At 49.4% G+C, this 27,475-nt stretch overlaps 1 pseudogene; it reads right to left on the bottom strand.

Annotated features, from left to right (window-relative positions):
* Positions 1–20,842: 20,842 nt before the first annotated feature.
* LOC147119419 (uncharacterized) lies at positions 20,843–25,361 on the bottom strand (annotated as a pseudogene).
* Positions 25,362–27,475: the final 2,114 nt, after the last annotated feature.

Below are 27,475 nucleotides of genomic sequence, written 5' to 3'. Positions count from 1 at the left end.
AGTAGATTTGCCTTTCTAAATCTAGGCTTTATTAACCTTAAAAACCCAGCAGCACATCTTCAACACCCAGTCCCAACCAAGGCTGTAGAGAACTGAATTTAAGATGGCCACCACAAATCACATGACATCAACTACCAATGAGTTTACAGCATATATCTCAAGGCAGGAAACAGACAACCAATCACAATACTTCTTACAAAACTAGAATAATCACCACAGTATGCTGGAACTAACTGTACAAATTACTGCACGGTGTTATATACAGGTGTGGTCACTACTGGTACTGCAGTATACAGGGGCTGTAAAAGATAGTTCCTCTCTTAAAGGTACATACCTTTAAAGGCGGTGCCTTTGTTGACAGTACGTTCCCGAGGTATGGAAAGTGGCCTACGTTGTCCAAAGCCTTGTCGTGGATTTTGATAATCGGGGCGCAGCACTGTGTGGCGTGGGCAGGTTGGTAGAGGACCTTTGTCTTACGGATGTTTAGTGTAAGGCCCATGCTCTCGCATGCTTTGGTGAAGGTGTTGATGGTGGTTTGGATTTTGGCCTCCGAGTGTGCGCAGTCGCAAGCGTCATCTGCATACTGTAATTCGATGACAGAGGATGGGACGACCTTGGATCTGGACTGGGGGCGACAGAGGTTCCCCGTTTGTTCTGTAGATTAGCTCCACTCCAGCGGGGAGCTTACTGAGGGGGAGATGGAGCATTGCAGCCAGGAAGATCTAGAAGAGTGATGGTGCGATGACACAGCCTTGCTTGACCCCGGTCCGTTTAGCAAGTCCGTTTATCACCCTGTTTAGCAAGTCCCTCCATTAAATAGATTCTCCAGCTCTGTGCCACACCGCTCATCCTCCTCCTACTCTCTACTCCAAAGGTATCTCTGTACTCAGCTATTCCACTCACTTCTCCTGCACATTGTTGTTGAGCAAAATGGTGATGGTTATTACCCAGAACACTCCGCGGCCTATTCTAGCCCACGATCAATGTTGCAGGGGCTGGTGTGCGCAGGCGCGGGGCGGGCTCAGTGCAGGGTGGGTCCCATGCGTGCGCAGTGCCGCCAGTTGGGTGATGGCGGCGGAAGGCGGAGAGAAGATTCCGGAGTGGGGAGGAGGCGGCGGAGCACAGGGGAGCAATAGAATCGGCGGGGAGGCTTTATAAACACCCAGGGTGGGCCTCAGGCCCTGAACAAGAGCCTCCGGGCCGGGCGTTTGCCCCGAGCAGGGCGCCAGCTGCGGGGCTTTCTCCCGGTGACAGGCCCGGGTTGATGGCTGCCATCTTGAGAGGCTCAGGGGGCAGCAGGGCACACGCGCGGCCCCCTTGGCCAGGAACCAGGAGGAGAGAATCTTGCCAATTTCTATCCTGGACTCACAGTGATGGCTTTTGTAAACTCCTTTTACAGGCTGTGAGAAGGGCAGCATTTACACACCGCAAACTCAAACCAAACATCACATCAAGATCTGACAGAGTCACTCCATTCATCAGGACCTGAATATCATCGGCCTCTGAATGTGGAAGGAGAAATGTTTGTCTGTTCTGTCTGTGGGAAAAGATTTCAAGCATCAGTGTGACAGGAAAAGCACTGAGACACACCCGAGTGAGAGTGTTCCAGTGCACTGACTGTGGAAAGAGCTTTAACCAGTTACATAGCCTGAAAAAACATCGCACCATTCACAGCGGGAGAAACCGTACACGTGTTCTGTGTGTGGACGAGGCTTCAACTGATTGTCATAGAGTTATACAGCACGGATAGAAGCCCTTCGGCCCATCGTGTCTGCACCGGCCATCAAGCCCTGTCTAATCTAATCCCATTTTCCAGCATTTGGTCCGTAGCCTTGTATGCTATGGCATTTCAAGTGCTCATCCAAATGCTTCTTAAATGTTGTGAGGGTTCCTGCCTCCACAACCCTTTCAGGCAGTAAGTTCCAGACTCCAACCACCCTCTGGGTGAAAAAGTTCTTTCTCAAATCCCCTCTAAACCTCCCGCCCTTTACCTTGAATCTATGCCCCCTAGTTATTGACCCCTCTACTAAGGGAAAAAGCTCCTCAGTATCCATCCTATCTATGCCCCTCATAATTTTGTACACCTCAATCATGCCCCCCCTCAGCCTCCTCTGATCCAAGGAAAACAAACCCAATCTGCCCAGTCTCTCTTCATAGCTGAAGCGCTCCAGCCCTGGTAACATCCTGGTGAATCTCCTCTGCACCCTCTCCAAAGCGTTCACATCCTTCCTGTAGTGTGGCGACCAGAACTGCACACAGTATTCCAGCTGTGGCCTAACCAGTGTTTTATACAGTTCCATCATAACCTCCTTGCTCTTATATTCTATGCCTCGGCTAATGAAGGCAAGTATCCCATATGCCTTTTTTACCACCTTATCCACCTGTTCCGCCGCCTTCAGGGATCTGTGTACTTGCACACCCAGATCCCTCTGACCCTCCGTCTTGCCTAGGGTCTTACCATTCATTGTGTATTCCCTTGCCTTGTTAGTCCCCCCAAAGTGCATCACCTCGCACTTTTCCGGGTTAAATTCCATTTGCCACTGTTCCGCCCATCTGACCAACCCATCTATATTGTCCTGCAGACTGAGGCTACCCTCCTCGCTATTTACCACCCTACCAATTTTTGTATCATCCGCGAACTTACTGATCATACCTTTTACATTCATATCCAAGTCATTAATGTAGACCACAAACAGCAAGGGACCCAGCACCGATCCCTGTGGTACCCCACTGGCCACAGGCTTCCAGTCACAAAAACAACCTTCGACCATCACCCTCTGCCTTCTGCCACTAAGCCAGTTTTGTATCCAATGTGCCAAGGCACCCTGGATTCCATGGGCTCTTACCTTCTTGACCAGTCTCCTGTGCGGGACTTTATCGAAGGCCTTACTGAAATCCATGTATACCACATCCTCTGCGTTACCCTCATCCACACACCTAGTCACCCCCTCAAAAAATTCAATCAAATTAGTCAGACATGATCTTCCCTTGACAAAGCCATGTTGACTATCCCTGATTAATCCTTGCCTCTCCAAGTGGAGACAAATTTTGTCCCTCAGAATTTTTCCAATAATTTTCCTACCACTGATGTTAGGCTCACTGGCCTGTAGTTCCCCGGTTTTTCCCTACTTCCCTTCTTGAATAATGGTACTACATTAGCGATTCTCCAGTCCTCTGGCACATCCCCTGTGGCCAGAGAGGTCCTGAATATATGTGTTAGAGCCCCCGCAATCTCTTCCTTTGCCTCACACTGCAGCCTGGGATACATTTCGTCCGGGCCTGGGGATTTATCCATTTTTAGGCCAGCTAAAAACGCCAATACCTCCTCCCTCTCGATGTTAATATGTTCGAGCATATCACAGTCCCCCCGCCCTATTTCTATGTCTACATCGTCCTTCTCCATAGTGAAAACAGTTGCAAAAAATTCATTTAGAACCCCTCCTACATCTTCCGGCTCCACACACAGATTGCCACTTTTGTCCCTAATGGGCCCTATTTTTTCCCTAGTTATCCTCTTACCCTTAATATACTTATAAAACATCTTAGGATTTTCCTTTATTTTGCTCGCCAGTGTTATTTCATGGCCCCTCCTTGATCTCCTAATTTCTTTTTTAAGTATCCCCCTGCACTTTTTGTACTCCTCTCGGGCTTCCTCCATCTTTAGCCTTTTGTATCTGCCAAAAGCCCTCCTTTTTTTCCTAATCCATTCTCGTATATCCCCTGACATCCAAGGTTCCCTGTGGTTTTTGGAACCACCCTTGACCTTTACAGGAACATGTTGCCATTGTATGATCTCAATCTCCCTTCTGAAAGACTCCCATTGCTCCGATGCGGATTTTCCTACAAGTAGCTGATCCCAGTCCATTTTGGCCAGATCCTGCCTTATCCTATTAAAATCGGCCTTCCCCCAATTTAGAACCTTTATTTCCGGCCCATCCCTGTCCTTTTCCATGACCACCTTAAATCTCACAATATTATGGTCACTGTCACCAAAGTGCTCACCTACTAGCACTTTTTCCACTTGGCCGGCCACATTCCCTAGAATTAGGTCCAGTACCGCCCCCTCTCTTGTAGGACTTTCTACATGCTGGCTCAAAAAGCTCTCCTGGATGCACTTTAAGAATTCATACACCCTCTGAGCCTTTCACACTCTGACTATCCCAGTTAATATTGGGGAAGTTGAAATCCCCCATTATTATTACCCTATTATTTGCACATTTCTCTGAGATTTGCCTACATATCTGTTCCTCTATCTCCCCCTGACTGTTTGGAGGCCTATAGTACACTCCCAGCAAAGTGCTTGCCCCCTTTTTGTTTTTAAGCTCCACCCATATGGCCTCATTAGAGGAACCTGCTAATATATCATCCCTCCTTACTGCAGTAATTGACTCCTTAATTAATATTGCAACACCCCCTCCTCTTATACCGCCCCCTCTGTCTCGCCTGAAGATTCTGTACCCCGGAATATTGAGCTGCCAGTCTTGCCCCTCCCTCAACCATGTCTCCGTGATAGCAACAATATCATACTCCCATGTGTTTATCAACACCTTCAGTTCATCCACCTTATTTGCAAGACTCCTTACATTAAAATAGATGCCATCCAGCCTTGCCCTTATATATTTGCCCTGTCTACCAAGCTGACTTGTCTTTTTCTCTATAATTGGCAGCACATCACCCCCTATTTCAGCTCCCCTCTGTATCCCATCCCCCTGCCAAGTTAGTTTAAACCCCCCCCAACAGTGCTAGCAAACCTCCCCGCAAGGATATTTGTCCCGTACTGGTTCAGGTGCAACCCGTCCGACTTGTACAAGTCCCACCTTTCCCAGAAGCAGGCCCAGTGATCCAGGAAAGTAAAACCCTCCCCCCTACACCAACTCTTTAGCCACGCATTCATCTGCTCTATCCTCATATTCCTATACTCACTAGCACGTGGCACTGGGAGTAATCCAGAGATTACAACCTTTGAGGTCCTGCTCTTTAATCTGTTACCTAGCTCCCTAAATTCTTGATGCAGGACCTCATCCCCCTTCCTACCTATGTCGTTGGTCCCAATGTGGACCACGACCTCTGCCTGCTCACCCTCCCCCTTAAGAATGCCCTGTAGCTGCTCAGTGACATCCATGACCCTGGCCCCAGGGAAGCAACAAGCCATCCTGGAGTCACGTTTGCGGCCACAGAAACACCTATCTGTTCCCCTTACGATAGAATCCCCTACCACTATTGCTCTCCCACTCTTTTTCCTCCCTTTCTGAGCAGCAGTAGCGTCCCTGGTGCCAGGAAGCTGGCTGCTGCTGCCTTCCCCTGGTGAGTCATCCCCCTCAACAGTATCCAACTTGGTATACCTGTTTGAAAGGGGGATGTCCACAGGGGTTCCCTGCACTTCCTGTCTGCCTCTGTTGCTCCACCTGATGGTCACCCAATTTCTTTCTGCCTGTGCAGCCCTACTCTGCGGCGTGAACAACTCACTAAACGTGCTATCCACGACCCTCTCAGCATCACGCATGCTCCAAAACTCATCCACCCACAGCTCGAGCGCCACAATGCGGTCTACAAGTAGCTGCAGCTGGATGCATTTCCCGCACACATGGTCGCCAGGGACACTGGCAGCATCCCTGACTTCCCACATGGAGCAAGAGGAGCCGAACACGGGTCTGAGCTCTCCTGCCATGACTTACTCCTTTAATTAATTTTAAAATGTATTCAACATCCCAGTTACAGGTATACTCTAGGGCGCTTTATTTACCAACTGTCCCCACTACAACACAGGGACCCTAGAAATTTAACACCACAGAATTCAAGCTTGTGTTGAAAAGAGAGAAATACTCACCAACCAATCACTTACCTGCTTCCTGCTGACATCACACTTGGATTACTTTTTACCTCTCTCCCGGAACCTAGATTGGTATGCCTCTGGTTGCTCCCTTTTAACCTCCACCGCCTCGGGCTGCTCCCGTGCAGGTCCGCTGCTTCTCCGGTCTCGGGGCTGTGAGCCTCGGTGCCTCTGGTTGCTCCCTTTTAACCTCCACCACCTCGGGCTGCTCCCGCACAGGTCCGCTGCTTCTCCGGTCTCGGGGCTGTGGGCCTCGGAGCCTCTGGTTGCTCCCTTTTAACCTCCGCCGCCTCGGGCTGCTCCCGCGCAGGTCCGCTGCTTCTCCGGTCTCGGGGCTGTGGGCCTCGGTGGCTCTGGTTGCTCCCTTTTAACCTCCGCCGCCTCGGGCTGCTCCCGCGCAGGTCCGCTTCTTCTCCAGTCTCGGGGCTGTGGGCCTCAGTGCCTCTGGTTGCTCCCTTTTAACCTCCGCCGCCTCGGGCTGTCCAACCTGGAGAGACACAAGGACACCCGCCCGCACCACGGAGAAACCGTGGCAATGTGGGGTCTGTGGGAAGGGATTTAGTTCCCCGTCGAAGCTGGAAACTCATCGACACAGTCACACCGGGGAGAGGCCGTTCACCTGCTCCATGTGTGGGAAGGGATTCACTCGGCCATCAAAGCTCCAGACACACCAGCGAGTTCACACTGGGGAGAGGCCGTTCACCTGCTCCGTGTGTGGGAAGGAATTCACTCAATCATCCCACCTCACTGAACAACATCTTGTTCACACCAATAAGAGACCTTTTAAATGTTCTGACTGTGAGAAGAGCTTTAAAAGAACAAAGGATCTGCTGAGGCGCCAACACACTCACACTGGGGAGAGACCGTTCATCTGCTCCATGTGTGGGAAGGGATTCACTCACTTATCCAACCTGGTCACACATCAGCAAGTTCACACTGGGGAGAGGCCTTTTATCTGCTCTGTGTGTGGGAAGAGATTCATTAGTTCTTCCTGTTTCATTGAACACCAGCATGTTCACACTGGGGTGAGGTCGTTCACCTGCTCCATGTGTGGGAAGACATTCACTCACTCACCCAACCTGCTGAGACACCAACGCACTCACACTGGGGAGAGGCCATTCACCTGCTCCGTGTGTGGGAAGACATTCACTCACTCACCCAACCTGCTGAGACACCAACGCACTCACACTGGGGAGAGGTCGTTCACCTGCTCGGTCTGTGGGAAGGGATTCACTTGGTCATCCCACCTGCTGAGACACCAGCGAGTTCACAAGTGACTGCAGGGGTTGGATTCTGCTGTTGTTGCTGCTGTTAATCACATCCAAGACTGAACCATGTTCATTCTGTCAGTTGGGGTTTGTTTCTGCTGATGTTAATAACCCTATAACTAGGCTGGAGTTTCATGGAACCTTACAGCACAGAAGGAGGCCATTCGGTCCATTGTGCCTGTGCTGGCTCTCTGGTAGAGCTATCCAATTATTCCCACACCCCAGCTCTTTCCCCATCGCCCTGCAATGTTTCCTTCTCAAGTATTCCCTTTTATAAGTTGTTATTGAATCTGCTTCCACCACCCTTTCAGGCAGTGCATTCCAGGCCACAACAACTCGCTGCGTAAACAATTATCCTCATCTCCCCTCAGATTGTTTTGCCAATTATTTTTAATCTGTGTCCTCTGGTTACCGACCCTTCTGCCAGTGGAAACAGTTTCTCCTAATTTACTCTATCATAACTGCTCATAATTTTGAACATCTGAATTAAATCTCCCCGTAAATTTCTCTGCTCTAAGTAGAACAATCCCAGCTTCTCCAGTCTCTCCACATAACTGAAAACCCTCCCCCCTGGTACCAGTCTAGTAAATCTTTTCTGCATCCTCGCCAAGGCCTTGACATCCTTCCTAAAGTGCGGTGCCCAGAATTGAACACAATACTCCAGCTGAGGCCGAACCAGTGTTTTATAAAGGTTTACCATAACTTCCTTGCTTTTGCACTCTATTCCTCTATTAATAAAGTCAAGGATCCCGTCTGGTTCTTTAAGAGCCTTCTCAACTTGTCCTGCCACCTTCAAAGATTTGTGTACATCAACCCCCAGGTCTCTCTGTTCCTGCACTCGGGTTAAAATTGTACCCTTTAGTTTATATTGAAACATAGAACCATTGAAGATAGGAGCAGGAGTCGGCCATTCGGCCCCTCGAGCCTGCTCCGCCATTTAATGAGATCATGGCTGATCATCCAAGCTCAGTACCCGGTCCCTGCTTTCTCCCCATATCCCTTGATCCCTTTAGCCTTAAGAAATATATCTAACTCCTTCTTGAATATATTTAGTGAATTGGCCTCCACTGCCTTGTGTGGTAGAGAGTTCCACAGGTTCACCACTCTCTGGGTGAAGAAATTCCTCCTCATCTCTGTCCTAAATGGCTTACCCCTTATCTTTAGACTGTGACCCCTGGTTCTGGACTCCCTCGCCATCTGGAACATCTTTGCTGCATCTAGTCTGTCTAGTCCTGTTAGAATTTTATAAGTTTATATTGCCTCTCCTCATTCTTCCCACCATAATATATCACTTCACACATCTCTGCATTAAATTTCATCTGCCATGTGTCTGCCCATTTTACCAGTCTGCCTGTGTCCTCCTGAAGTCTGTTACTATCCTCCTCATTGTTTACTACATTTCCAAGTTTCGTGTCATCTGCAAACATTGAAATTATATACCCAAGTATATAATGTACCAAAGTCCAGGTCATTATATATATCAAAAAGAGCAGTGGTCCCAATACAGACCCCTGGGGAACACCACTGTGTACATCCCTCCAGTTTGAGAAACAACCATTCACCACCACTCTCTGCTTTCTGTCTCTGAGCCATGCTGTCACTGTCCCTTTAATCCAATACCGACCCCTGGGGAACACCACTGTGTACGTCCCTCCAGTCTGAGAAACAACCGTTCACCACCACTCTCTGCTTTCTGTCTCTGAGCAACGCTGATGCTGTCCCTTTAATCCCGTGGGCGTTAATTTTACTAACAAGTCTCAGCCCTCTCCGTTACTTCATCAAAAAAGCTCGATCACGTTTGTCAAACATGATTTGCTTTTAACAAATCTGTGCTGACTTTCATTTATTAGCCCAGCCTTTTCCAAATGTGAATGAATTTTGTCCCGGATTATTGTCTCACCACCGACGTTAGACTGACTGGTCTGTAGTTGCCGGGTTTATCCCTCTCCCCTTTTTATAAACAGGGGGGTAACATTTGCAATCCTCCAGTCCTCTGGCACCGCCCCCATATCCAAGGAGGATTGGAAGATTGTGGTCAGAGCCTCCACAATTTCCACCCTTACTTCCCTCAGTAACCTAGGATGCATCCCATCTGGACCAGGTGACTTATCTACTTTGAGGACTGCCAACCTTTTATGTATATCCCTCTATTTTTATCCTATCCAATGTCGCTACTGCCTCCTCCTTTACAGCAACAACAACAACTTGGATTTATATAGCGCCTTTAATGTAGTAAAGCGTTCTAGGGTGCTTCACAGGAGCATTATCAAACAAAATTTGACACTGACCCACGTAAGAAGATATAAGAGAAAAGAGACCCAGCCTGTTCATCCTTTCCTGATATTTATACCCTCGCATTTCTGATATCATCCTTGTAAATCTTCTCTGCAGCCTCTCCAGTGCCTCTATGTCCTTTTTATAACATGGTGACCAGAACTGTACGCAGTACTCCAAGTGTGGTCTAACCAAGGTTTGATACAGGTTTAACATAACTTCCCTACTTTTCAATTCTATCCCTCTAGAAATAAACCCTAGTGCTTGGTTTGCTTTTTTTATAACCTTGTTAACCTGTGTCGATACTTTTAGTGATTTGTGTATTTGTACTCCGAGATCCCTTTGCTCCTCTACCCCATTTAGATTCTTATTTTCCAAGTAATATGTGACCTCCCTATTTTACTCACCAAAATGTATATTTTACTTACCAAAATTATATGCTCATTCTTCAAGTTTATTAATGTCTTCCTGTAATTTGTTGCAGTCCTCCTCAGTATTGGCTATGCTTCCCAAGTTGGTGTTGGCCGCAAATTTAGAAATTGTGTTTTTGATTCCAAAGTCTAAATCGTTAATATAAATTGAACAAATATAAGTTTGATTGGTCCACATGTTTCTCCCACATTAGTGGCCCCTGAAAGGGAGCCTTGTTGGGCTGATTCTTGTTTGGTGACCTTGGGGCAACCCAGTCTCACCCTATTGGTCCATCCAAAAAGGCCCAGTGACCCGCAGAGAAAATCAGCAGCTCATTGATTTAATTCTCACTCTGCACACAGCGGGTGGAGAACTGAACCCAACCAGAGTAGAGGGAAGGGGAAAACTGGGAATGGAGGAAAGAAATGTTGGAGATGGTGCGATGGGTTTGGATTTCAGCACAGGGAGGAGGGAGAGTGTGTGGGACGGGGATTTACAGCTTTGGGGGAACAAGAGAGGAAAGAATGTTCCACAGAAACTAGAATTGTCTGTCCTGAATTTCTAGCCTGTACTCACAGTGATGACTTTTGTAAACTCCTTTTACAGGGTATTAGAAGGGGAGGATTTACGGATGGGAAACTCAAACCAAACATCATGTCAAGATCTGACAGAGTCACTCGATTCATCAGGACCTGAATATCATCGGCCTTTGAATGTGGAAGGAGAAATGTTTGCCTGTTCTGTCTGTGGGAAAAGATTTCAAACATCAGTGTAACTGGAAAAGCCCCGAGACACACACACCCGAGTGACTGTGGAAAGAGCTTTAACCAGTTACACAGCCTGAAAAAATGTCGCACCGTTCACAGCTGGGAGAAACTACACATGTTGTGTGTGTGGACAAGGCTTCAACCGATCGCCCAACCTAGAGAGACACAAGGACACCCGCAAAATGGAGAAACCGTGGAAATGTGGGGACTGTGGGAAGGGATTCAATTAACTGGCCCTGCTGGAAACTGGGGAGAGGCTATTCACCTGCTCAGTGTGTGAGAAGGGATTCACTTGTTCATCCCACCTCACTGCACACCAACTTGATCAAGCTGATGAGAGACATTTTAAATGCTCTGACTGTGGGAACAGCTTTAAAATCTCTGAGGAGCTGATTGAACACCAGCGAGTTCACACTGACGAGAGACCGTTCTGTTGCTCTCACTGCGGGAAGAGGTTCCAGCAGTCATTCTGTCTGGCTGAACACCAGCTCCTTCACACTCATGAGAGTCCATTCAGTTGCTCTCATTGTGGGCAGAGGTTCAGCCAGTCATTGCAACTCGCTGAACACCAGCAAGTTCACACCAAGGAGAGACTGTTCAACTGCTTCTTGTATGGGAAGGGATTCACTTGTTCAGTTCACCGTTTTACACACCAGCGAGTTCACACTGGGGAGAGGACGTTCACCTGTTCTGTCTGTGGGACGGGATTTATTCAGTCATCCAAACTCCAGAGACACCAACGCACTCACACTGGGGAGAGGCCGTTCACCTGCTCCGTGTATGTGAAGAGATTCACTGATTCAATCCCACCGACTGAAACACCAGCGAGTTCACACTTTACTACCAGAGGTGGATTCTGCTGTTATTGCTGCTGTTAATTACATCCAGGACTGAACCATGTTCATTCTGACAGTTGGGGTTTGTTTCTGTTGATGTTTATAACCCTATAACTGGGCTGGAATTTAATATTTTGATATATGTCAAATAGATCAGCTTTGTATCAAACACACAGGCCCAGAAATTCGGGTCCCAACGTGTGAGCACGCACGGGGTACTCACGCGTGGACCCGATCGAAGTGCCGGTTTCTTGCATGCACTACACATGCGCGGGAAACCGGCACTTCCAATCCTCTGAACGAAGGGGTTCAGAGGTCGAATGCGTGCGTGCGGGAGTCTGCGCGTGCGCTTTGAACTTACGTTTTTTTACAGGTTTTCACGCGAGGTTAAGCCTGTAGGATCTACACATTTACAAAGCAGGCATAAGGCCTGCTTTTTACAAGGTAAGTGATCAATTACTTAAAATTAAAACATTTTTTCCACAGGTTTATTATTTTTAAATACTTTAAAGCAAGGTAAGTTTATTTTTAGCCCCGTTTTTTAATAAAATTATTTTTTTCAAAAATTTAAATTATTGTTTAAAATAGTTATTTAATGTAATTTATTGTTTATTTAAAAAGTGTGATTTTTTAAAAAATTTATTTGAAGGTTAACTACTGTTTTGGGCCCTCAGCATTCATACGTTTTGACGGGTCTTTCTGTCAAGACTTATGAATGGAGCATCCCCTGCTCTGATTGGCTGCCCATGGCTCACGTGATCCCAGGGGACGCATCGCACTAACTACGCCCCTGGGACATGCAAACACAGCGTGCCAACCTCTGGGGCAGGCCTCGGAGAGGAAATCCACGCAGGCCCAGAGTTCAACTGCCGGCGCGCAAGGTAAGTGTAGGTCAGGGGCTTGCACCTGTGGGAAGCCCCCGACCCGAATTTCTGGGCCAATGTGTCTCAAGTATTTGATTTCTCCAAGTTAAGAGGAGACTAATTGATGTCCTGTTACCGACTGCTCCATTTTTGGGCCTTTTCTCCTTTCTAACTCAAGATTATTTCAGTTCTCATACCTTTGGTTACTCTCATGGACAAGTCCCAGCTCCCCATACCTTCCAGAGTGCCTCTCCTAGCCTTGGTATCCAGTGAAGGTATTGACAACATGCCGGGGATTACTAAATACAAACCCAGTCTGTTAATCACTTTCAGCTACTGGACTTAGTGTGTGACCCACAGCAACTCTCTCACCTTCGATGTGTGAATAGAGCATTACACCTCAGAACCTGGTTTTAAATTTAAATCCACTCAGAAAATATATTTAACAAGTAAACATGTCACATAAAATAATGGACAAAAAGCCAGAGGGGAGATGAGCCATTTTTCACTCAGTGAGTTGTTGTGATCTGGAATGCACTGTCTGAAAGGGGGTGGACGCAGATTCAATAGTAACTTTCAAAAGGGAATTGGATCTACTTAAAGGAAAAGTTTGCAGGGCTGTGGGGAAAGGGCCGGGGAGTGGGACTAATTGGCAGGTCTTTCAAAGATGATCACGGCCCTATAAGGCAGCTCTATATTCACAGGAGAAAGGCTGATATCTAACTCCCCGAGAATAGAGAAAGATCCCAACTCTCTGAAAACACCTTGAATTCTTTCTAAAAGCCTTTCAAATGATGACAGATTCCTTCCTTCTTTTGAAATTCCACTGCCGTGTGCCGGGGGTGCAGGCAGTGCTGGGCACGGAGGGAGCAGCAAACCGGGTTCAGAGTGGGCACGCTGGCTTTGCCCTTGACCTGGGCTTTCCATTGAGCATGTGCTGGGGCCCAGTGGGATTTCACTGCTCCGGGGCATTCCTGAGTGTGTCACAGGAACATTAGGAACAGGAGGAGGCCATTCAGCCCCGCGAGCCTGCTCCACCATTCAATTAGATCAGGGCTGGTCCGTATCTTAACTCCATTTACCCGCCTTTATTCCACATCCCTTGGAACAATTACCTCACAAAAATCGATCATCTCAGCCTTGAAAGCTCCAATCGACCCCCAGCATCCACAGCCTTTTGGGGGAGAGAGTTCCACATTTCTACTACCCTGTGTGTGAAAAAGTGCTGCCTGATTTCACCCCTGAATGGCCGAGCTCTAATTTTAAGATTCTGGCCTCTTGTTCTTGATTCCAGCACCAGAGGAACCCTCCATGGCCTCCCCTCTCCTTATCTCTGTAAACTCCTCCAGCCCTACAAACTCTGAGATCTCTGCCCTCCTCCAATTCTGGCCTCTTGCGCATCCCCGATTTTAATCGCTCCACCATTGGCAGCCAAGCCGTCAGCTGCCGAGGCCCCAAGCTCTGGAATTCCCTCCCTGAACCTCTCCACCTCTCTCCCTCTCGTTCCTCATTTAAGACATTCCTTAAAACCTTCCTCTTTGAACATCTGTCCTAATATCTCCTCATGTTGCTCAGAGTCAAATTTGTTTTGATAACGCTACAGTGAAGCACCTTGGGATGTTTTACTATGTTAAAGGCGCTATCTAAATGCAAGTTGTTGTTGTTACTCTCCAACACCCCCTCACCCCAACTCCTCTTTCACCCCTACTCTCCAACCCCCCTCACCCCAACTCCTCTTTCACCCCTACTTGCCAAACCCCCTCACCCCAACTCCTCTTTCTCCCCTACTCTCCAACCCCCAAACCCCAACTCCTCTTTCACCCCTTGTACGGGCCACGCTAGACGTGCTCCTATCTAGTTATCCAGCAAGTTAAACACTCTATTCAAAATAATTCTTCGTGAAGCTGTTTGCTGTTTGAAGCCTTTACTTGAACAAATTTGTGAAACTGTAAACAAAGACAAAGTATGTTTCGTACATAAACTGAGTACAATACATTCGATATTACATAAGATATAAACATATTTACAACAGTAGAATAGACTAATTGTATAACTAACTAACATTTGGACTAACTTCTATAACTATTAAATATTAACCTTTTATAAACATAGTATTATCAAAATATTACTCTGACAACGTTGCTATTATGCTAAGGAACAAAGATACACAGATATTGCGCTTGGCCTAACATATGAAATCAGATTACATTGGATTGTGAATGGAACCTCTCATGGCAGATTCTCCATTACTCAAGTCAGGTTCTTCCTAGCAAAACTGCTTCCTGGGGTCAACAGGAAGAAAGGTAGGAAGGTCAAATGACCTCTCACAGGAAGAAAGGAACAAAGGTCAAATGACCTCACACAGGAAGAAAGATCAGATGACCTTTCCAGCATACAAACTGTTAACACAATAACCACCACCAGAGGGTGCTATCTGCACACATAAAATGTTCATTGGTCCAGAACACTCCCCGTCTGGGGTCGTTAATGACTCCACATAGTCCAAACTCTACTTGTCACTGGAGTCCTCTGGCGACAAAAGAAGAACCACCTCAGAAACGGTCCGTCGATGTCGATGATAGGATGCAGCTTCCATAGACTGCTGTGAGGGGGTAGGTTGCGTTCTGCTATGCACAGTTCCAACCTGGGTATGGTGAGGTCTGGCTGGGGTGCCAACTTGCCTCTATCAAAGACAAAGCCGATTTTGCTTTGTCCTTCTTGAGTGGTGACCTTCAGATAAGCCACACTTGCAATGGCCTTAGCGGATGCGTCTGCAAAGACACAAAGCTCTCTGAATTGGGCATTTAAGGGAGAGAAAGACGAATAGCAGCGAGGTATTCGGATCTCCTGTAAGTCTTGGAGTGAGTCTCTCCATCTGTCCCACTCTGCTTCCATCTCTTCAGGGAGAGGTGAATCCCACTCTTCAGCGCATGTGGAGAGTTCCCTGAGGAGCAGCCTGCCTTGTATGGTGACAGGGGCTAAGAAGCCGAGAGGGTCGTATAGGCTGTTGACTGTAGAGAGCACTCCTCTACGTGTGAAGGGTTTCTTGGCATCTAGGACTTGGAACGTGAACGTGTCTGTTGCTATGTTCCACGACACCCCTAGCCTATGCTGTAGGGGGAGGTCATCAGTGAAGAGGTCTAGGTCCTTGATGTCCTTAGCACGATCTTCAGGGGGGAATGCCTCCATCACTGCTGGTCTGTTAGAGGCTATCTTATGCAGCCTGAGGTTGGATAGTGCAAGTAGTTCCTGGGCTCGTCCGAGGGTGCTGATGGCCTCTGCTTCAGTCGGGAATGACTTCAGTGCGTCGTCGATGTAGAACTCTCGTTCGATGAACCCTCTCACATCACTGCCAAAGTCGTCGTCTTCTTCCTTGGCAGCCCTCCTTAGTCCATATATGGCGACAGCAGGGGATGGGCTATTCCCAAAGACATGGACACGCATTCTGTAGTCCACAATGTCTCTATTGGGGTCATTGTCCCGATACCACAGGAAGCGGAGGAAGTCTCTGTGGTCTTCTCTCACCACGAAGCAATGAAACATATGCTGGATATCGGCAGTGATGGCGACGGGCTCCTTCCTGAACCTCATGAGCACTCCCAAGAGGCTGTTGTTAAGATCGGGCCCTGTGAGGAGTACGTTGTTGAGAGAGATGCCCTGATATGGTGCACTGGAGTCAAACACCATGCGGATCTGTCTACTGCATGGGGTAAGGTAGCTTGGACGACCATTCTCCAAAATGGAAGTCTTGAGTGTGCTCACCTGAGATGGCTTGTTCTCTAGTGTGCGATGTCCTATGGGGTACACATTAACGAGGCATATCTTGGAGCATGCTCTTGCGCTCACTCCTTCTCCACACACCTCGGTGCACCTGGATGTAATCTCTGGACCAGCAGCTCCCTCTCTCTCCCCGCCGTGCTCTGATGCGGGAGGAGGCGTCTCTGACTTCCAAGGAGCTGGGCCTGGGTGTAGTGCTGAAACGTGCCGATCACTTTCACATTCAGTGCATTTTGCATCCACCTTGCAGTTCTTGGCGAGATGGCTCGTGAACGAGCAGCACCTGAAACATATAGGCCTAGAAATTCAGTTGGCTTTGCACCCAGTTTTTGCCCAAAGAGGGCTTTTGCGCCACTTGCTAAACTTCCCCCGATATTCAGCGGTGCAGTAATGGTGGCGTTAGCCAGTAGCACTGCGCCGCCACCGATGACGTCATCGGTGTGCGCAGTGCCCCGCTACTGGCCCGACCACCATATTGAGTTGCGGCCGCCTCTTCCGCGGTGGCCGCAAACAGCGACCAGAAAACGGGGCCTACCTGATGCGGTAGTGGGGCGAGTTAAGGCGGATGTGCGACCGGCCGCTTTTTCGGTGGCCGCCTGCCCGCACCTCCTTCCCCGGCCTCCTCCACCCCCCCCACCCGCGGCATTGCCGGCTGTTTTCCGGGAGCCCAGCACTTCTCCGTGGTGCCGGGCTCATTTGCCGGCACTAGCGAGCGGCGACCGCGCTGTTGCAGGCACCTCCCCCTTAAGAGAGGGAGGAAGGCCTGCAGTACCGCAGCCTGCCGCTCCGCAGCGGGTGGCGCTGCAGCACTTAGCGCGCCGATATTCAGTTTCAGCGCCCCAAGCGGGGGCGCTGAAACCCTTGATTTGTGGCCGGCTTCGACTTGGGGCGCTGAAACTGAATATCCGGCGGGCGCAAGTGGCTCCGCGCGCAGCGGTAATTTCAGGGCGCAAGCGAGCTGGCCGCCCCAAAGTCAATTTCTAGCCCATAGAGTTCTCTTTAAGATATTGTTTCCGATCTTCCAGGGACATCTCCCTGAAGCCTCTGCACTTCTTTAAAGGATGGGGCTTGTTGTGGATAGGGCATTGTTTGCTCATATCCTCAGGTTTCTTCTGAATCTTTGTGTGCTCAGTTGAGGACACTTGCATTTTGTGGACAGATATTGGTGTCTTTCCATGTCTGTCGAACTTGTCTCTTCTGGCAAGTGCTGGGTGGGAGGAGAAGAAGTTGAAGCTGGGGTCGTTCCTGGCTTTGGCTTCTTTACGGATGAATTTAACGAACGCAGAGAATGGTGGGAACGCCACGTTGTGCTTTAGCTTGAACTTTGATCCAAACATTATCCACTTCTCCTGCAGGTTAAATGGAAGCTTCTCAATGATGGGACTTACCCCTCTGGAAGTGTCTAAGTACGATAGACTGGGTAGGTAGCCGTCCTGCTTTGCGGCTTCGAGTTCTGACAGCAGATCTCCAAGGTCGCGGAGCTTCTGGTGTTCCTTACTCGTCAACCTCGGAAAGTTCTCCAACCTGTCAAAGAGAGCCCTTTCAATGGCTTCGGGTGAGCCGTAGCTTTCTTCCAGCCTCACCCAAGCCTTCTTCAACCCCTCTGGCAGCTGTCCCACATTGGCCGCTTTTATCCTGCAGGCCTGTCCGGCGGACTCTGGGCCGAGCCATTTGATCAGGAGGCCGAGCTCTTCTCCTGCCGACAGGTCTAAGCCCGATATGGCATCGTGGAAGCAGGACTTCCAAGCCCGATAATTCTCCGGCCTGTCATCAAACTTGATTAACCCCGAAGTCACCAGCTGGGTGCGTGCAAGGTATTTGGCGAGGTCGTAGGTGCTGGGACCTGTGCCAGGGTTGCCTTGGCTGGGGGCTCTGTTGGGGGCCTCAAGGGACCGAGAGGGGATTTGCCTCTGACTTTCTCTATTCGACGTCCTATTCCTTTGCACCGTGTCTTCCGTTCTGCTGGGGGAGACTCTGCGGCTTGAGGCACGCCGTCTGCTTTGACGTTGGTTGGCAACTTGTGGCATGTTATACGAAGTGTTTGCATCTGCAGAGATGTGCGGGCCTCCATCCCTTTCTCCTGTAAACTGTATGTCGGCATGGTCGCTCACGTAATCTATGGTGCGCTGTCGTGGACTCTGCCATGGAACGGGAATTAAAGGTTTGTAAGCTGTCTCAGGATCAGCTCCCTCCAAAATTGCCTCGAATAATTGTGTCTCGGCTAATGCAGCATCTATCTCTTTTAGTTGCTGCAGAGCATCTAATGTGGCTTGGAGACTGGCCTGTTCAGCCTGGCGTTCCACTTGGTGATGGGCCTGTTCTGCTTGGAGCCGGGCCTGTTCTGCTTGGAGCTGGGCCTGTTCTGCTTGGGGTTCAGCTTGGAGACGGGCCTGTCTTACTTTTATTTCTATTTCACTGTCCATATGCGCAGCTCTGGCTTGAGCTGCTACGAGCTTAGCCCATGCTTTGGCGATGGCTATGCTTACTCTAGAACCACCCGATGATCGTGAACCAACTTGCGATCTGTGGTAACCGGAGCTTATAGACCGATTGTCACGTTCTACAGTTTCGTCTGCCTGTTTAAGGTCTTCTACTTGCTGCAAAGCATTTTCGTTATTATCTTCTGACATGTTGATGTGAGGTAGGTGTGCTCTACGAGGTTCAGGCTTACTCTGGGTTCCTCCTGCTCCGCTCTTCACAGCTAGCCGTATTGCTATCTTTTCACTGTACTGGCCACGCTAGACGTGCTGCTATCTAGTTATCCAGCAAGTTAAACACTCTATTCAAAATAATTCTTCGTGAAGCTGTTTGCTGTTTGAAGCCTTTACTTGAACAAATTTGTGAAACTGTAAACAAAGACAAAGTATGTTTTGTACATAAACTGAGTACTATACGTTCGATATTACATAAGATATAAACATATTTACAACAGTAGAATAGACTAATTGTATAACTAACTAACATTTGGACTAACTTCTATAACTATCAAATATTAACCTTTTATAAACATAGTATTATCAAAATATTACTCTGACAACATTGCTATTATGCTAAGGAACAAAGATACTCACAGATATTGCGCTTGGCCTAACATATGAAATCAGATTGCATTGGATTGTGAATGGAAACGCTCATGGCAGATTCTCCATTACTCAAGTCAGGTTCTTCCTAGCAAAACTGTTTCCTGGGGTCAACAGGAAGAAAGGAACAAAGGTCAAATGACCTCACACAGGAAGAAAGATCAGATGACCTTTCCAGCATACAAACTGTTAACACAATAACCACCACCAGAGGGTGCTATCTGCACACATAAAATGTTCATTGGTCCAGAACACCCCTACTCTCCAACCCCCCTCACCCCAACTCCTCTTTCAGCCCAACTCTCCAACCCCCTCACCCCAACTCCCCTTTCACCCCTACTCTCCAACCCCCTCACCCCAACTCCTCCTTCACCCCTACTCTCCAACCCCCCTCACCCCAACTCCCCTTTCACCCCTACTCTCCAACCCCCTCACCCCAACTCCTCCTTCACCCCTACTCTCCAACCCCCCTCACCCCAACTCCCCTTTCACCCCTACTCTCCAACCCCCCTCACCCCAACTCCTCCTTCACCTCTACTCTCCAACCCCCTTACCACAACTCCTCTTTCACCCCTACTCTCCAACCCCCCTCACCCCAACTCCTCTTTCACCCCTACTCTCCAACCCCCTCACCCCAACTCCTCTTTCACCCCTACTCTCCAACCCCCTCACCACAACTCCCCTTTCACCCCTACTCTCCAACCCCCCTCACCCCAACTCCTCTTTCACCTGAACTCTCCAACACCTCACCCCAACTCCTCTTTCACTCCTACTCTCCAACCCCCTCACCCCAACTCGTCTTTCAAACTTACTCTCCAACCCCCTCACCCTAACTCCTCTTTCACCCCTACTCTCCAACCCCCCTCACTCCAACTCCTCTTTCACCCCTTCTCTCCAACCCCCTCACCCCAACTCCTCTTTCACCCCTACTCTCCAACCCCCTCACCCCAACTCCTCTTTCACCCCTACTCTCCAACCCCCTGACCCCAACTCCTCTTTCACCCCTACTCTCCAACCCCCTTCACCCCAACTCCTCCTTCACCCCTACTCTCCAACCCCCCTCACCCCATCTTCACTTTCACCCCTACTCTCCAACCCCCCTCACCCCAACTCCTCTCTCACCCCTACTCTCCAACCCCCTCACCCCAACTCCTCTTTCACTCCTACTCTCCAACCCCCTCACCCCAACTCGTCTTTCAACCTTACTCTCCAACCCCCTCACCCTAACTCCTCTTTCACCCCTACTCTCCAACCCCCCTCACTCCAACTCCTCTCTTTCACCCCTTCTCTCCAACCCCCCTCACCCCAACTCCTTTCACCCCTACTCTCGAACCCCTCACCCCAACTCCTCTTTCACCCCTACTCTCCAACCCCCCTCACCCCAACTCCACTTTCACCCCTTCTCTCCATCCCCCTCACCCCAACTCCTTTCACCCCTACTCTCCAACACCTCTCTCATCAGCCATTGACTTCAAAGGAACGTACACTGACAATTGATATCAGTCAGGATTTGAACGGTATTTACAAATGATTCTAGAGGTTCTTCTAGTTGGGATCTTTCTTTGTTCTGTCTACTCGAGGAGTGTGGTAACAGACTTTCTCCTGTGAATATAGAGCTGGAGTATTGGGCCATGATGTGTTTACTTATTCATCTTGTTGACTCTAAAAATTGAGTCTTGTGGTTTCAGACACCAGATAATCAAGCTCACAACAGATTGTCTTTTACTGACTTTATTAACAGTACTGCAAAAATACAGAGTATAGTTACACGATCTGGAGAACAGAGATAATACAGTGGATTCAGAGCTCTCTTCTCCCCAGGTCTGTTCTAACAAGCTGCGACTACACTGGTGATGTTTATATTTAACTTGTTTACTACATTATTGACCTGGTCCTGCTCAAACCATATCCACAAGGATATGTCATTGTTCTGACTGTGACCACAAGGCTGTGTCACTATCACACACACACACCGTTTCCTTCTTTCACATCTCCTTACACAGACCATCTCTTTACACATCCCCTTTCTACACAATTGCAGCCGACATGAGCAAGGACGTGAGGCTCATTAAAAGACACACTCATTTCATGACAGCAAAGGTTACACTGGGACAAATGTTCAGTTATTTTCATTACAGGCACAATGCAGATTAAAGATGAGACTTGCATTTATACAGCCTCTTCCATGACCTCAGGACGTCCCAAAACACTTTACAGCCAATGAAGTACTTTTGAATCGTACTCACTGTTGTAATGTAGAAAACGCGGCAGCCAATTTGTGCACAGCAAGCTCCCACAAACAGCAATGTGATAATGACCAGATAATCTGTTTTATTTTAGTGATAAATATTGGCCAGGACACCAGAGATCACTCCCCTGCTCTTCTTCTCAATAGTGCCATGGGATCTTTTCCACCTGAGAGATCAGACGGGGCCTCGGTTTAATGTCTCATCTGAAAGACGGCACTTCCGACAGTGCAGCACTCCCTCAGTACTGCACAGGAGTGTCAGCCTAGGTTCTTGTGCTCTAGTCTCTGGGGTGGGACTTGAACCCACAACCTTCTGACTCAGAGGCGAGAGTGCTACCCACTGAGCCACTGACTGACACAGCAGCACCTCAACACTGCCTCATCACCCTGCAAGCTTCTGTTCAATAGATTTGCTGAATAAATTTAAAACCAGGTTCTGATGCTCTCTTCACACATCGAAGGTGAAAGAGATGCTGTGGGTCACACGCTAAGCCCAGCAGCTGAAAGTGATTAACAGACTGGGTTTTGTGTTTAGTGATCCCGGGTGTGTTACCGATACCTTCCCTGGATACCAAGGCTAAGGGAGGCACTCTGGAATGTATGGGGAGCTGGGACTTGTCCATGAGAGTAACCGAAGGTCTGAGAACTGAACTAATCTAGAGTTTGAAAGGAGAAACGGTCCAAAATGGAACAGTCGGTAACGGGACATAAATTAGTCTCTGATCTTGGAGAAATAACAAACACAACACAGTGTGTGTTTACACCAAAAGTGCCTTCGTTGACATATATCCAGAAACTTAAACTGGGCTGGAGTTTAATAACATTGGTAGAAACAAACATAGGATGTGATTAACAGCAGAATCCTACCCCTGCAGTCACTTATGAGCTTGCTGGTGTCTCACCAGGTAAGATGATCGAGTGAATCCCTTCCCACACACGGAACAGGTGAACGGATTCTCCCTAGTGTGAACTCGCTGGTGTGTCCGCAGGTTGGATGACTGAGTGAATCCCTTCCCACACGCAGGGCAGGTGAACGGCCTCTCCCTAGTGTGAACTCACTGGTGTCTCAGCAGGTTGGATGACTGAGAGAATTCCTTCCCACACATGGAGCAGCTGAATGGCCTCTCCCCAGTGTGAACTCGCTGGTTTGTCAGCAGGCTGGTTGAACGATTGAATTCCTTCCCACACATGGAGCAGGTGAACGGCCTCTCTCCGCTGTGAGTGCATTGGTGGGTCTTGAGACTGGATGATAGAGTGAATCCCTTCCCACACACGGAGCAGGTGAATGGCCTCTCCCCAGTGTGAACCCGTTGGTGTGTCAGCAGATCCTTTGCGCTTTTAAAGCTCTTCTCACAGTCAGCACATTTAAAAGCTCTATCAAGGTAAACTCGCTGGTGTATCAGCAGCTGGGATGATTTAGCGAATCCCGTCCCACAAACAGAATAGGTGAATGGCCTCTCCCCAGTGTGAACCCATTGGTGTGTCTGGAGATTGGATGACTGCATAAATCCCTTTCCACACACGGAGCAGGTGAATGTCCTCTCCCCAGTGTGAACCTGTTGGTGCGTTCTAAGATTGGATGACTGATTGAACCCCTTCACACATACAGAACAGGTAAATTGCCTCTCCCCAGTGTGAACTCGCTGGTGCTGAATTAGGTGACTTGACTGCCTGAAGCTCTTCTCGCAGTGAGCGCAACTAAATGGTCTCTCATCAGTGTGAACAAGCTGATGTTTAATAAATTCGGCACAGATTTTAAAGCATTTCCCACAGTCAGATCATTTAAAAGGTCTCTCATCAGTGTGAACTCGTTGGTGTAAATGGAGGCTGGACGATAGGGTGAATCCCTTCCCACACACGGAGCAGGTGAACGGCCTCTCCCCGGTGTGACTGCGTCGATTAGTTTTCAGTTTAGACGGGGAATTGAATCCCTTCCCTTCCCACAGTTCCCACATTTCCACGGTTTCTCTGTGGTGCGGGTGTCCTTGAGTCTCTCCAGGTTAGACGATCAGTTGAAGCCTCGTCCACACACAGAACACGTGTACAGTTTTTCCTCACTGTGAATGGTGCGATATTTTTTCAGGCTGTGTAACTGGTTAAAGCTCTTTCCACAGTCAGTGCACTGGAACACTCTCGCTCGGGTATGTGTGTCTCGGTGCTTTTCCAGTCACATTGATGTTTGAAATCTTTTCCCACAGACAAACATTTCTCCTTCCACATTCAAAGACCGATGATATTTGGGTCCTTATGAATGGAGTGACTCTGTCAGATCTTGATGTGATGTTTGGTCTGAGTTTGCGGTGTGTAAATGCTGCCCTTCTCACAGCCTGTAAAAGGAGTTTACAAAAGCCATCACTGTGAGTGCAGGATAGAAATTGACAAGATTCTCTCCTCTTAGAATAAGGGGCTGCCCTTTCAAAACTGAGATGAGGAGAAACTTCTTCACTCAGAGGGTAGTAAATCTATGGAATTTGCTACCTCAGTGAGCTGTGGAAGCTGCGACATTAAATAAATTTAAAACGGAGATAGACAGTTTCTTAGCTGATAAGGGAATAAGGGGTTACGGGGAGCGGGCAGGGAAGTGGAAGTGAGTCTAGGTTCGGATCAGCCATGATCCTATTGAATGGCGGAGCAGGCCCGAGGGGTCGCATGGCCTACTCCTGCTCCTACTTCTTATGTTCCTGCCGAAGGGGGCCGCGCATGCGCCGTGCTGCCCCCTGAGCCTCTCAAGATGGCGGCCGTTAACCCGGGCCTATCACCGGGAGAAAGCCCTGCAGCTGCCGCCCCGCTCGGGGCAAACGCCCGGCCCGGAGGTTCTTGTTCGGGGCCTGAGGCCCACCCCGGGTGTTTGTGAAGTGGAAAATGTTGAGTGTTTTAATAATGGGGCCTGGGGCTGCACTCGGGGTGTGAGCAGCCCGTGTCCCCTCGGGCTTCATGAACCCGCTCCCTGAGCTCGGGGTGTGAGCAGCCCACGTCCTCCCGGGGTTCATGAACCCGCTCCCTGAGCTCGGGGTGTGAGCAGCCCGCGTCCTCCCGGGGTTCATGAACCCACTCCCTGACCTCTCTCACCCGATGTGTCAGCGGCTGCTGCCAAGGGCCGCGCATGCTCAGCTCACCTTCTATTGTTCAGGTTTAAAGGTCAAGCCCCACCCCTCACACTCCGATTGGTTGGAGGACCCGTCGCCGGCTCGCTCCTCCAGCCCCGCCCCGCTCACTCCCTATTGGTCCAGACCTCCCGTCAATCACACGGGCACTGTGAGCTGAGCATGCGCGGCCCTTGGCAGCAGCCGCTGACACATCAGGTGAGAGAGCTCAGGGAGCGGGTTCATGAACCCCGGGGGGACGCGGGCTGCTCACACCCCGAGCTCAGGGAGCGGGTTCATGAACCCCGGGGGGACGCGGGCTGCTCACACCCTGAGCTCAGGGAGCGGGTTCATGAACCCCGGGGGGACGCAGGCTGCACACACCCCGAGTGCGGCCCCAGGCCCCATTATTAAAACACTCAACATTATCCGCCTGCCGCTTCCCGGTTTCCCCCAATTCGCTCAGCAAAGGGACCCCGCGCCAAACTCCGGGACAGACAGGAAGTCAGGGAGCGTCTGTAAATGGAGGGGCAATGGAGACTGGTCAGGGAGTACCTGTAAATGGAGGAGAAATGGTGACTGGTCAGGGAGCGTATGTAAATGGAGGAGAAATGGAGACTGGTCAGGGAGCGTCTGTAAATGGAGGAGAAATGGAGACTGGTCAGGGAGCATATGTAAATGGAGGAGAAATGGAGACTGGTCAGGGAGCAATGACATCACAAGTATTATAATAGAAAGGGATTGTCATCTTGGATAAAATAGGAGATCTGAAACTAAATGGCGCTCCAGGTCCAGATGATATCTACCCACGGGTCTTTGAAGAGATGGGACGGAACTCTGTGAGCCCCTTGCCCGAATCATCAACAGCTCCTTAGAGTCAGGGATTGTTCCCTGAGATCGGAAGGTAGCTCACATCATTCCCATTTTCAAAACCGGGAGAAGTCAGAGCCTGGAACTACAGGCCCATCAGTGTGATCTCGATCAGAGGGAAGATGCTTGAAGGGATCCTGAGAGATGCTGTTTATGGTCACTGGGGCAGGGAAGGATCCATTAGAAATAATCACACAGCTTTTGGAAAAGAAGGTCACGTCCCACAAACTTGCCTTAGTCGCACGTGGGACTTGCCTGTTTACTCTGCTTGATGGATCAATATACGATACGGTAGAGGACAGAGAATCTGCTCATCTTAAAGTTGTTGATGCTCAACTCTTGGACCTATTAATTAAATAATAAGACAAGGCGTTAGCTGGAATCTAACACCCCACTTCTCTCTGCTCCTCTACTCCTCTTAAAGTTTTACTATTTAGATTTCTTAATTGAATTGGGATGTGGACATCGCTGACAAGGCCAGCATTTATTGCCCATCCCCAGTTGCCATTGAGAAGCTGGCCTTGAGCTGCCTTCTTGAATCACTACAGTCCGTGTGGTGAAGGTGCTCCCACAGTGCTGTTATAGAGGGAGCTCCAGGGTTTGGAACCAGCGACAATGAAGGAACGGCGATATATTTACAAGTCAGGATGGTGTGTGTAACTTGGAGGGGAACTTGCAGGTGGTGGTGTTCCCATGTGCCTGCTGCCCTTGTCCTTCTAGGTGGAAGAGGTCGCGGGTTTGGGAGGTGCTGCTGAAGTAGCCTTGGTGTGTTTCTGCAGTGCATCCTGTAGATGGTACACACTACAGCCATGGTACGCCGGTGGTGGAGGGAGTGAATGTTTAAGTTGCTGGACGGGGAGCCGATCAAGCGGGCTGCTTTGTCCTGAATGGTGTCGAGGCTCTTGAGTGTTGTTGGAGCTGCACTCATCCAGGCAAATGGAGAGTATTCCATCACACTACTGACTTGAGCCTTGTAGATGTGGCAAGGCTTTGGGGAGTCAGGAGATGAGTTACTCACTGCAGAATACCCAGCTTCTGACCTACTCTTGTAGCCACAGTATTTATGTGGCTGGTCCAGTTAAGTTTCTGGTCAACTGTGACCCCCCAGGATGTTGATGTTGGGGGATTCGGCAATGGTAATGCCATTGAATGGCAAGGGTCAGTGGTTAGACTCTATCTTGTTAGAGACAGTCAATGCCTGGCACTTGTGTGGTGCGAATGTTACCTGCCACTTATCAGCCCAAACCTGAATGTCATCCAGGTCTTGCTGCCTGCAGGCACGGACTACTTCATTATCTGAGGAGCTGTGAATGGAATTGATCACTGTGCAAACATCCCCACTTCTGACCTTGTGGTAAGGGAAGGACATTGATGAACCAGCTTGTAATGTATATACCTTTAAGGGGGGAACTACTTTTTACAGCTCATGTATACTATAGTACTGGCAGTGACCACACCTGTATATAGCACTGAGTAGTAACCTGTACAGGCAGTTCCAGTGTGAGCCACATTTAGTAAACACCTGTTGTACCGTTTCTCCTGCAGTCTGTGTCTTATTATACACGGACACAACATTGGCGACAAGGCAAGTTCGAACCTACCTGCAACTCTGCATCACCTCCCGGGGATTCGATCTTGGAGATCAGTGGATTGGAGGTCAAGGCCAGAGATTCGGGCATCGACCACGGGCAACCGCCCAGTCATCCAGCAGAGACTCGAGAATTGCGGGGGAGGCTATCGAGAGCCAGGCTTGGCTTTCCAGTCGAGGTGGTCCAGCGAAACGGTCTGGCAACAGGTAGTGCGCAGACCCTTCCCAGACAGCGGCGGGCTAGAGCCCGACCGAGTGGCACAGCAAAGGGCCGAGCAGCGTCGACGGGGGAGAGAGAGAGAGGGCAGAGCGCACAGGGTGCAGCCGGTGTTCAGGGGCTGAGCAGCGTCGGAGAGAGGGAGAGAGAGACGCCATTGCCACGAGGACCGCCGAGAGCGGCATTGGCAGCAGTGCAGGAGAAGCGCGTGAAACCTACAGGGCACCGCCATTGCCACGAGGACCGCCGAGAGCAGCGTTGGCAGCAGTGCAGGAGAAGCGCGCGAAACCTACAGGGCACCGCCATTGCCATGAGAACAACCGGGAGTGGCGTTGGCAGCAGCGGGGGAGGAAGGAAAGCACG

The sequence above is a fragment of the Somniosus microcephalus genome, chromosome 4, assembly GCF_052327205.1.
Source record: "Somniosus microcephalus isolate GS21.2 chromosome 4, FLI_Smic_1.0, whole genome shotgun sequence".
NCBI lineage: Eukaryota > Metazoa > Chordata > Chondrichthyes > Squaliformes > Somniosidae > Somniosus > Somniosus microcephalus.
Note: the sequence above shows the minus strand (reverse complement) of the source record. Positions and strands in the feature narration are given on the sequence as shown.